Source organism: Solanum pennellii, chromosome 3, assembly GCF_001406875.1.
Source record: "Solanum pennellii chromosome 3, SPENNV200".
Taxonomy (NCBI): Eukaryota; Viridiplantae; Streptophyta; class Magnoliopsida; order Solanales; family Solanaceae; genus Solanum; species Solanum pennellii.
In genome coordinates, this window is record NC_028639.1 from 60,803,780 (window position 1) to 60,815,698 (window position 11,919).

Consider the following 11,919-nt stretch of genomic DNA (forward strand, 5'->3'; position numbering starts at 1 on the left):
CTACAAAGGAAGATGTGAAAAGATGATTCATGCTAGAATTCGATAGAGCTTGTTAGTGATAGGCAGGTTTATGTTAAACAAAATGTTTTTGGGGTCAAAAGATGAACTGCATAGTTTTGTTGAATAATGTTCATCATTACATTGCAAGCTTTTATAATAGCTTAAATTTGGCAAAGGAGGAGATGCTTCACTGGTAATATATCTTAACTTTCATTCCTTTGAATTCATGCTAATCCGTATACTACTTATTTCGCGAAATACATCCTTTGTTCTTGGATCATACTATTACCAATATTAAAGCCTCAAATTCTTGATCAAAATTATATCGCTTACGTGATGTATCATCAGTTGTACAAGATTGTATTCTCCTTCAAAATCGGAAAGAAAGAGTTGTACAACTCGCTCAAAGGGTGAGTCCAGTCTGCTATCTGGGCAAGATTTTATTTTTCATGTGTATTGTATGTTGTTGTGTATCAAAACTTCTTGTATGATATTATATGCAAATTCATGTTTGTTCATAGCTTCTTTTAATTAATCTGCTTCTGTTTTCCATTATAGAAATCTAACTTGATAAAATTGCTGCACATTTCTTATCAAGTTATTCATGTCTTTCTCATTAGTTTGGAGTGGTATTCTGTTTCTTTCTTCTGCAACTTCCAACCATAAAACATAATAATACTAAAATAAACTTTTGACAAGTAAAACAAATCAACAATACACATAGCTAAACCATATTGATATTAGAAAGGTAACACTTTGGAGTCGATTGTTGTCTAACAACCATTAATAATACAAAAATCAGCAAAAACACAAGTTGCTTGGAGTCATACTGTAGTTGTCTAACAACCATTAAGAGTACAAAAATCAGCAAAAACACTAGTTGTTTGGAGTCATTGTTTCATTCTCTCCTTACATAACACTTAATGACACTAAATACAAAACAAATTCTACATCCCCTTGCCCCCTATAGGCTTTAGTTTGCCAATTTTTCTCTCCCTTGTAGCTTGTAACTGGTTTGAAGTCATTGCTTCTTTCCCTTTCCAACTTACTTTTTTTGGTGAATATGGAAGGTTGGTCGGTATTGATATACCATTGTGATCTCCCTGGAAAGTTATATTTCTCGTCCCAGTATTTATTTTCTTCAGTCTCTCATGAAGTCTAAAATTACTTTCAGACACCACTTTAGGATATATAGTAGGATCTGAATCATGCTCTGAAAATAGAGCTCTGGCTAGAGATCTGACTTAAACCAGGAACAGGAATGAAGAAACATGCACTTTCTTGAGTGTTATCTGATTCTGTCAAGGGCACATTATGAGATTCTTGAGAGTTTTCTTCATCTTGGAAGACGTCCTCGTGCTTATCATTGAGCTGCATGAAGAAAAAATAAATTAGATGATGATCGTTAGATACAAAATGGGAACACCATTTATGAAGTTAAATATTGTTACCAATAGACATTTTCTTCTGTTATGATTTGGTTCACCACAATAACCACAAGTCATTAACATTCCTTTTCTAGAAGCTGACCAAGCCCCCTGCCTATTCTTAGCCTCATCCTTCTCTCTTGTTCTATTCATCTTTGGTCAACCAGCCATCTTAGCTAAAGTAGGAGGCTCCATGGCATGGTGCGTCTCAATCTTCCAAAAGTTTTCACCTCTAACTGGTTCGATCTTGTGCTTATATACCTTCAAATACGCTTCCTTAGAGTACCACCAGTGTATTTCAGCAATAGGGTCAACTTTTTTATGGATAAATGCTTTGATGGCATGAGGACATGGTATTCCAGATAAGTCCCATACTCTGCATGAGCATCTTTTAAGTTTTATATTGATTGTATGCCTATCCACACCCTCGGTCACTTCATATCCACAACCTCCATTAAACTCAACCTTACATCGTTGGGCAATGACCTTGTAGTCATTAAAGAGATGCATTGCATGTGGTGAAAACTCATTCTTCCAACTTTTAACTTCAGCCTCATGCTTCCTTAACATGTTCATTACCTATACAAAAATAATCAAAAACAAAAAAAATGAACCAGCTAATGTTGCACGAACTGAAAAAAACATAAATTTAAAACACCTTAAAACAAGGACCTATAATTCTGATCATTAAGCGTGATCAAATGGAATAATATTTCATCATAAAACGCTATTGGAATCAAAATGATAACACTTTTAAGTTTTAACACTTGTTATTACTCAAGTTGAAAACTTTTCAGTAGCTTAAATCAATTTTTCCAACTTATTCCAGTAGCTTAGCACACAATCTAAACAATTAGCACTTGTTTATATCAGCTATATTGAATTTAAAAAAGCAAGATTTTCTAACCTTCACCCTTATTTCTTCCAGCATCTTTATGATTGGCTTTTGTGTGGCCTCTACAATCCATGAGTTGAAGGACTCCGTGAAGTTGTTGTCAATCATGAAATTTTTGCATTTTGTGTCAAAATATGCTCTACACCATTTTTCTGGTGGATAGCTCACCAAGGCCTTAGCAACCTTCTTATTCAACTTACCCATTTTTGTAAGTTGATCTTTGAACTCCTCCTCATATTTACTCCAAGCACACCACCAAAGAAGCTTTTTCAACTCTCCGCTTCTGTAATTTTTGCTCCAATTAGCTTCAATATGCCGAACACACCATCTGTGATTTGCTTTTGGGCATACATTAGTAACAACATTCAAAAAACCCTTCAAAAACATAAATTCATATTAGTTGCAGAATAATGTAGATGAAAAATAACTAAGAAAAGATGAAATAAACTTAAAGTAAAGATACCTTTTGCATATTTGATATAAAAGTGACATTTTCACCCGACTTTAAGTCCAAAGAATGTTTCAGAAGCTCCAGAAACCAGTTCCAAGTTCTTTTAGTTTCTTTATCTACAACGGCCCAAGCAAGTGGCTAGAAATGGTTACTCGAATCTTGTCCCACTGCGACCAACATTATTCCCTTACTTTTTCCTTTTAAAAAGGTGCCATCTAGCCCTATAAAAGGTCGCAAACCTCCTTTCCAGCCTTCCTTTAATGCCTGAAAGCATATATATAACCGTAAAAATCTTCTTTTCCCTTCTTCCATAGCATCTCTTGACAAATTGATCACTACATTAGTTCCTGGATTACTTATCCTCAATTCATATGCGTATGCCTCTAACTTGTTATAATCATCAGCGTAACTACCATCTAATTTGTCCAAGACAAGCCTCTTAACTCTCTTCATGTCTTTAATCTTAAACGTAGGGTTATTCTGAACTTTCTTCTTAAAATATTGAGATAAAATCCCAGCTTTAGCTCTCCTGTTCTCAGAAGTCTCATAACATGTGTGTTCCTGATTCAAGGTCTTGATCTTAAAACCTTGATCTCTCCCATCCTTGTAAATCGAGCATCGAAAGGGACAATCAAGAACACAACAATAAGTAACTCTACCTTTGTCGCTTTTCTTTACTCTAATATCCCTCTTATTTGCAACAGCATAGAAGTCAATAACTTGTTTAGCTTCTTTGAGATTGCTAAAGGTCATACCATACTCCAAATCCTTGTACTTGTCTAACGTTTCATTGATATCAAGTTGTTTTTGCTTTTTATAAATCTCCAGCTCTTCACTATCATATTCACTAGACATAGTTTCACCATTTTCCTCTTCCTCACTACTATCACAATCTGTTCCAACTTCTATAACATTGTCACTTTTATGGTAACGACTAATGTTTGGAACTAACCCAAGCTCCTATTCAGAGTTATCTACAGCAAAAAAGTTCACTACCTTGAAATTGTCAGATAGTATATTCTGAAGAATTCTAATGCCTTCATCCCCCTCGATCACATAAAAACCACCAGATGGGGCTGTAAATAGAAGCTGTCGTACTTCACTAAAAACTAATTTTTCTTTAAATTCTCGACATACATCAATGTAAGACAGCAAGTCAACTTCGTAAGCTCTCCAAACGTGAAACAATTTTTTATGGTATAGCAATTGTGGTTTTCGAAACCATTGTCCCCCATAATTAAAAATCAGATCAACATTTTCAATCATTCTTGAATCGAATCAATATGCAACACAACAAAAAAGGAGAGACCACATCAGATAATACCCAATGTAATAAAATATAATATGTATAATAAAGCATATAATCGAAAAAAGACATGGACCCCCACAAGCAGTAAAAATACTCTACATTAATGAAGACAGATAAATAAAAAAAAGGGACATGGACCACTACAACTAACACAATACAAAGAAAGCATAAAAAGATTCAAAATACATATTTTTTTAATAGATACTCAAATACTCTGTAATCTAAAAAAAATAAAACATTACCTTAGTTGCAGGGTAATGAAATCAACTGAGTGAACACTTGAAGTAACAAAACAACATAACTAGAAGGTGTTGTGATTTTCAACCTTAAACTTCCATCCTCGGCGACTGCTACAAAAAGAAAGGCTGAGAATCGTGTGCTAAAATGGAGTTCAAGGATATATTAGGTTAAAACGTAAACGGGTTAGTGGGTGGGTTTGAGTTTTTACATAGATGGGTCGGATCGTTGGGCTGGATTATGAAAATTTAGGTGGACCAATAAGATGAAGTCATTTGTCTAATATAATGATTCATCATTTGCCATGTCAGCAGGCTGTTAAAAAGGGGCAATTTTAAACCTTAAAAAAACGTGAAGGGTATTTTTAAACTAAAAGATGGAAGGAGGGCATTTTTGAACCATTTGGAATACGTTGAGGGCATTTTTAACCCTTCTCCGTCTTATATTTCCTTGTTTCAAAATAAGTGTTATTTCTAACAAAACAATCAGCACAATTATCTCATTGCCTACGCAGTTATTAATATAGAGACAAAAAATAGTTGAAGTTAGTCCATATGGTATTTTGTTGATTTAAATTTGAAAACTGGTGAAGATTTTGCTGTAATGCGAGACATGCAAAATCTATTTACAAAGAGTATTAATTGCTGTTAAAAATATATATCATAGATACATGCTATATTAGGAAAGAATGGACACCATGTCGCTACGTATATATATTTGTATTTATTTTATCAATATATATTTATAAGATTATCACGTTAACGTTATAAATTCTATTAAAATCATTATAGAACAAAAATAGTTTATATACTCAATCAAATAGTTTGCTTTCTAAGATGAATTTATATAATTTTAAAGAAGTATAAAAAAGAAGATAGAAATCGATAATGCATGTAAGAATAAAATAAATATTTAGAAAGGCAACTAGATAAAAAGAAGAAGAATGACTATTTCTCAAAAATTGAGCAAGCAATTTGATTTTCTGATAAGAACTTACAAACACTCTTCCTTCAATTATTGTTGAATTTTATTATTCAATAATTGTCCTTTAGCAAATATAAAATACAAAACATAAAAAAAAGATTATTTTCTTCATCATGAAATACAATATAGACTAGTTGACATACATTTTATGTGTTTTTCTTTTTGGTCTTGGTGGCGGCTAAATGAGACTTCTAGAGGCGGCTAAAGTTCTTCGAGCCTAACAAAATTACATTCATGTATATAACCACTTATATTGAACTTTTGAGCCCATATTTAAATGTTTAATCCTAAGAATCTTCATTTAAATTCTAAATTTATCTCAAAATTAATCAGATTGAAATTTACTATGTTTATAAATCTTGAGAGAAGTATTTTTCCAGTTTAATTTGTTTTATCTTTTTTGATTTGCATTGAAGAAATAAAAATAATAGGGCAAAGGACATAAATTATATAACCATTTGTCCCTTATAAGCTTATAATTATAGAAATCCTTCAAATTAATACAATAATATTAGCGCTGATACATTAATTTGATGGCAAGATACATTAATCGTTAAGTAAGATACATTACATTTTATACATGATACACTAATCTGATGTACATTTTATACATGATACGCTACTCTGATGCGCGAGATATATTAATGTGATGCGCTGATATATTAATCTGATGCGCGAAAATGAGGGATTTTGGAAAATTTTAAACTAATAAGGAATAATGGTAATTAGAGAACTTAAAAATGAGATTTCTGTCATTTTTTCAAAAAAAATAAATATAAATCTTATAATTTTAAATTAAAAAACTGCAAATTGTGTGATGTTGTACCGTCTTTTTCAAACGGATAAAAAAGGAAAATAGAAAAGAACAAATTGAAGGGAGGAGTACTTTATTTTTTTCTTTCGTCAACTAGGAACTACTACATATAGCCCTTCCACTGACAAAATATAAAGCACAAATTAAAGAAGAAAAGAGATAGAAAAGAGAGGCATGATGAAGAAAAATAACAATATGTTGATTGTAATATTTTAATGATGATGCTAGTATTCATATTCATGACAGTCTGTGCAAATGCAGAGTCTTGCTCTGAGTATTGCTGGGACAGCTGCTCTTACTGTGACGTTAGACCACTCTATGAGGATTGTTGCATCAACAGATGCTGCCCAACATTTGCTCAGTCTCTCCTTAATATCCTTCGCCCCAACTAAGCATGGATAAAAACTCCATGAATATTACTCTTTACTTTGTAATAAATTGTACTCCCTCCCTTTTCTCTTCATGAGAAAATTATGTGTGAAATTACATTGTTCATATGTTGTTGCATGTTGTTGTTGAAAAAGTTATATATATAAATAAATGTTGTTAATGCAAGTCTTGCAAGATAACAAACACCCTTAACGATTATAATGTCTTTATTCTCTACCTACCGGAGATATTAGAAATGTTTCAAAAAATAATTTTCTTTCGTCTTTTGGAGTAAAATGTTCTTAACCTATTAGAAATGATTTAAATTTGTCCTTCCTTCTACCTATTATATAAATGTTCCCTTTAACATAGTAGAAATGATCCGAAAATATTTTCTAATATGATTGGCTTTCTTGTAGATGTATTTGCTTTAAGAAATATATGAACTATCAGAAAAATTAATTAAAGTTTATGTTCTATAAAAAAAAATATTGTCGTGAAAGTTTAAATACAATATCATTTAACATTTTTATTTTACACAAAAATCTTGTCAGATTTAAAAGATTTGAATTGTTAGATAATGGGAAACAATATATAACTAAGATGCTAATAGAAGTAAAAATAAATTACAAAGTTGACTTTTAATTTATTAATTTATCAAATTTTACGGCTAAAAAGAAATTTTAATTTTTTTTTTGACAATGTAGAAATGTTATATTTATTTATATAATATATTAAGATAGCACGAAATATGGGCATATTAAATAGTATTTAATATTTGATAGAGATATTTTTAGGCAAAAAGAGGATAAAATTAAACCATTTTTAATAGATATTTTTATCCAATAGGTAAAAGAGGCCATTATTGAACTATTTCTATACATTAAATGTATTTAAGTCAATAAGTAGAAGGAAAGACATTTATAAACCATTTCTAAATATTAAGCTTTTTAAATTTAAATTAGTGAAAAAACTATATTTCTTAATAATTCTAATATGTTAAAAAGGGTATTTTTGAACTCTACCGAATGAAAAATTATGCAAAGTGTCCATTGAAAAAAAATAATTACACAAAAAGTAGCCACTCGGCTATTTGGTTTAAAAAATGGCTAGTCGACATATTTGGCCATTTGGTCTTCTTTTTTAATCTTTCATTTCTTTTTCTTTTTTGGCTCTGTTGTTTTAAAAAAATTGTTGTTTGCATTTTTTTCTTGTTGTTTCTATTTTGAAAAAAAAATTCTTTTTGTAATTAAATTTTTTTTTGGGAAAAAATGAAGATTTATGTCATCTTTTTAATTTATGAAAGTGGAACATGATAATTAAATAAATATGAACATATTATATGTATAATACTAATATACAATTATACACCATTTATACAATATCGAGATACTACATGTCTAATCATACAATATCAATGCAAAGTTATATAATACTGATTTGCATTTATATATCATATATATAATGTCGATACATCACATAATTTTCTATACAACATCAATACACATTTATATAATATTGATTCACGTTTATACACCATTTATGGAATATTAGTTCGTTACATAATTAATCTATACAATATCGATACATATTTATACACATTCATACAATATCAATACATGAAAAAAGTTGCATGAAAAAGGATTTTTTTTTTAAAAAAAAGGAAGAGTATTCTTTTTTATTAAAAGAACGCAGTAAAAAAAATAATTAAACAAAAAGAACAACTAACGCTCTATTACTAATCCCCTTTTGTACACTTTTTCAAATTTATGTACAAATGATTTGTGTATCGGTTATACATCCATCCTATTTTATTTTATATTTTAAAGAAAAACTCTATAGCAAAGAGAAAAATCAATCCCTAGAAAATGATTTTCTAATCCCTAGAAGACAATAGCGACCAAAAAAAATTAATCATCATCCCATTTATGTAGCCTCTGCCACGGAAGGTGTTAAAAGCAGTTAATGAATATTAGTTAGTTAAATAACTAACAATTCAAAAGTTAGTTAGTAGGTCTATTTTGTATTTTCTAGATTAGTAGTTAAACTAGTTTGTTGCCTCGTTTATCGTGCTGATAAAAATTAGTTAGTAGATATTTTGTACATCCTTTCTCTGCTTCTGATTGCTATATAAGCAGTGAAAGGATTTCACATGTAAGGAGTTTAACAGATCAATACAAAATTTCCTCTTCTCTCTTCTTCATGTTCTAGCTTTCTCTCTAAAGGTTCTTCAATGGAATTGTGAGCTTGAATGCTCACTGCCTTTTGTTCATGGTATCAGAGCAAAGTAGTATGTGGAGTTAGTTGAGTTTAGATCTCTACTAGTTGGTGAAAATTTGTAGCTTAAAGATCTGTTGAAATGGTGGGAGTGAAGATAGACCAGAATGATCCTTTATTCATTGGAAATTCAGACAATTCAAGTGCTGTGTTTCCAATTAAGTTGATTGGATCTGAGAATTATGGAGTTTGGAGTAGGGCGATGAGGATTGCACTACTAGGGAAGAGAAAGTATGGTTTTGTAACTAGTGCATGTACCAGAGCTTTGTACAGAGAAGAACTGCATGAGCAATGGGAAACTTGCAATGCGATTGTGTTGTCTTAGCTGATGAACACAGTTAGTGAAGAGATTCATAGTGGTATCGTCTATGCCACAAATTCTTTCTCAGTATGGAATGATCTCAAGGAAAGATTTGACAAGGTAAATCGAGTAAGGATCTATCAATTGCATAGAGATATCACCACTCTTTCACAAGTTACAAATGTTATATCTCATTACTTCTCAAAATTAAAAACACTGTGGAATGAATACGATGCTATAGTTCCAAATCCATGTGGTGCTTGTACTCAATCGAAGGTATATAATGATCATCTGGAGCAGATGAGATTGATTCAATTTCTGAGTGGCCTAAATGAATCATATGATCAGGCTCGCAGACAGATACTACTTAAAGGGACTACACCATCTATGAATCAAGCTTATGTTATGATTATAGAGGATGAGATCCAACACTCAAGTTATATGGCTAATGCAATTGAGAAGCCAAGTTCAATGGCGATGAATGTAAACAGGAATCAGGGAACTGGAAAGGAACACTACAAAGGGAAGAAGTGTGATTACTATCATTTCCTTGGTCACACCAAGGATAACTGCTACAAGTTGATTGGATATCCAAGTGACTGGAAACAAAGGAAGAAACCAGGCTATGGAAATGGGAATGGAAACATGAGAAATGGTACAAGACAAATCAATTCAATGGCTACGGAGGACAAAGTTCAAGAAATACTGGTGGATATGGAAGAGGATATCAGTCAACAAACAATATCTCTAATGACCACTGTGATCATCCTAATACTGCATCAACTAGTCAGGTGGAAAACAGTAACCTGCCAAAGGTGCCAATGGGACAAACATTTACTGAGAAGGAGTACAAACAAATAATGGAGATGTTAAACAGGGATGTGTAAGAGACAAAACAAGTCAATATGACAGGTATTACTACTTGCTTAATGACAAATTCTATTATTCAAGATTGGATTGTTGATTCAGGTGCATTTCATCATATCATTGCAAACAAACAATTACTGACTAGGAGACATGAATTAACCAAGTCACAAAAGAATCAAGTTCATCTTCCAACAGGTGACAAGGTTACAGTTAGTCATATTGGTGAAACACCTATATTTGACAGTGAAGTGGCTAGAAGTGTCTTGCATGTACCAGATTTCAATTCAGTTTGTTATCAGTGTCAAAGATTACAAGGGAACTAAACTGTTTTGTATCATTTTATCCTGACTTTTGTGTGTTTCAGGACCTCTGCAGTGGCAGGGTGAAGGAGATTGGTAGAGAAGAAGGAGGATTATACAGTTTTAAGGTTGACTTTACATCTAAACAGAAGGAGGAAATAAGGTGTGCTCAGGAATTAGTAGTTGCAGGAGCTACAATACAGGACATAAATCTATGGCATAGAAGGTTAGGACATCCATCTCAACAAATATTGGGACATCTCAAATTAGCTACAAGCAGTAAAGGTGATGAAGTATATACACATTGTCCTGTTTGTCCTTTAGCCAAGCAAACTAGACTTACTTTTCCTATTAGTACTACTAGAGCATCCATGATGTTTGATGTTGTTCATATGGATCTATGGGGACCTTATAAGACCCCTACTCTAGATAGAAAGCATTACTTCTTGACAGTAGTAGATGACTATAGTAGATTTGTATGGGTTCATTTGTTGTAGTTAAAATCTGAAATCATTGTGGCTATCAAAAATTTCTTTTTAATGATTAAGACTCAGTTTGATTCTCATGTCAAAATTGTGAGATCTGACAATGGCACATAGTTTCTTAATTCAAAATGTAGAGATTTGTTCAATCATCTAGGAGTATTGCATCAAAGTAGTTGTCCTCAAACACCACAACAAAATGGTGTGGTTGAGAAAGCACATACACTTCTTTAATATTGCTAGAGCTATCAGATTTCAAGCTCATTTACCTATCAGATTTTGGGGTTATTGCATCAAGGCTGCAGTGTACTTAATTAATAGATTACCTTCATCAGCTATTTCTAACAAGAGTCCCTATGAATTACTTCATTGTAAACAACCAAGTTTGTCTCATCTAAGAGTCACAAGTTGTCTTTGCTATGCTACAACAGTGCCTAAAGGGGATAAATTTTCAGCAAGAGATAATGCTGCTATTCTCTTAGGGTATTCAGAACTACAGAAGGGTTATATATTATTGGACATCCATTATAATAAGGTGTATGTGAATAGAGATGTATCTTTCATGAAGAAGTTTTTTCATTTGCTAAGGTAATACCTCAACTTGATTCCTCAGTTGTTGTGCATGGTTCACCTTTAGAGAAAGTAGAAAGTCAAGTTGTTGAGGATAAGATTGATAATGAAGATAATAGGGAGCCTGCAGATACTATCACAGTCAATGAAGATAATCAGAATGTTGAGATTGAGAATTCTTGAGTAGATCAGATGCCTGAGCCTAGTCCAACAGTGGAAGTTTCTGAAAATATTCCTGCAGTACCATCACAAGTTGACTCTCATATTAGAAGAAATTCAAGAAGCATCAAAGAGCCAATTTGGATGAAAGATTATGCCATTACTAAGAGACATAGTAACACCAAACATCCAATGGATAATTTTCTGAATTATGACAAATTAAAACCTGAGTACAGATGTTTTTTAAGTAAACTTTCAAAATGTGTGGAACCTGTAACGACCTGTTTAGTCGTTTTGAGCTGCAGATTTTATTTCTGGAACAAAAAAAAAACTGGCTGAGACGACGGAACCCACGACGGACCGTCATGGGCACGACGGACCGTCGAGGGGGTCTCGTTCCAAAATACTTAGAATTCTGAAATTTGGGTACTAAAATCGACTCTCTGAACTTCGTAACGGAATGGCAGGACGGACCGTC

The 11,919-nt window shown here is 32.2% G+C and overlaps 1 pseudogene; it reads right to left on the minus strand.

Moving 5' to 3' along the window:
- Positions 1–761: 761 nt before the first annotated feature.
- On the minus strand, positions 762–4,105 carry LOC107013539 (annotated as a pseudogene).
- Between the last annotated feature and the right edge of the window lie 7,814 nt (positions 4,106–11,919).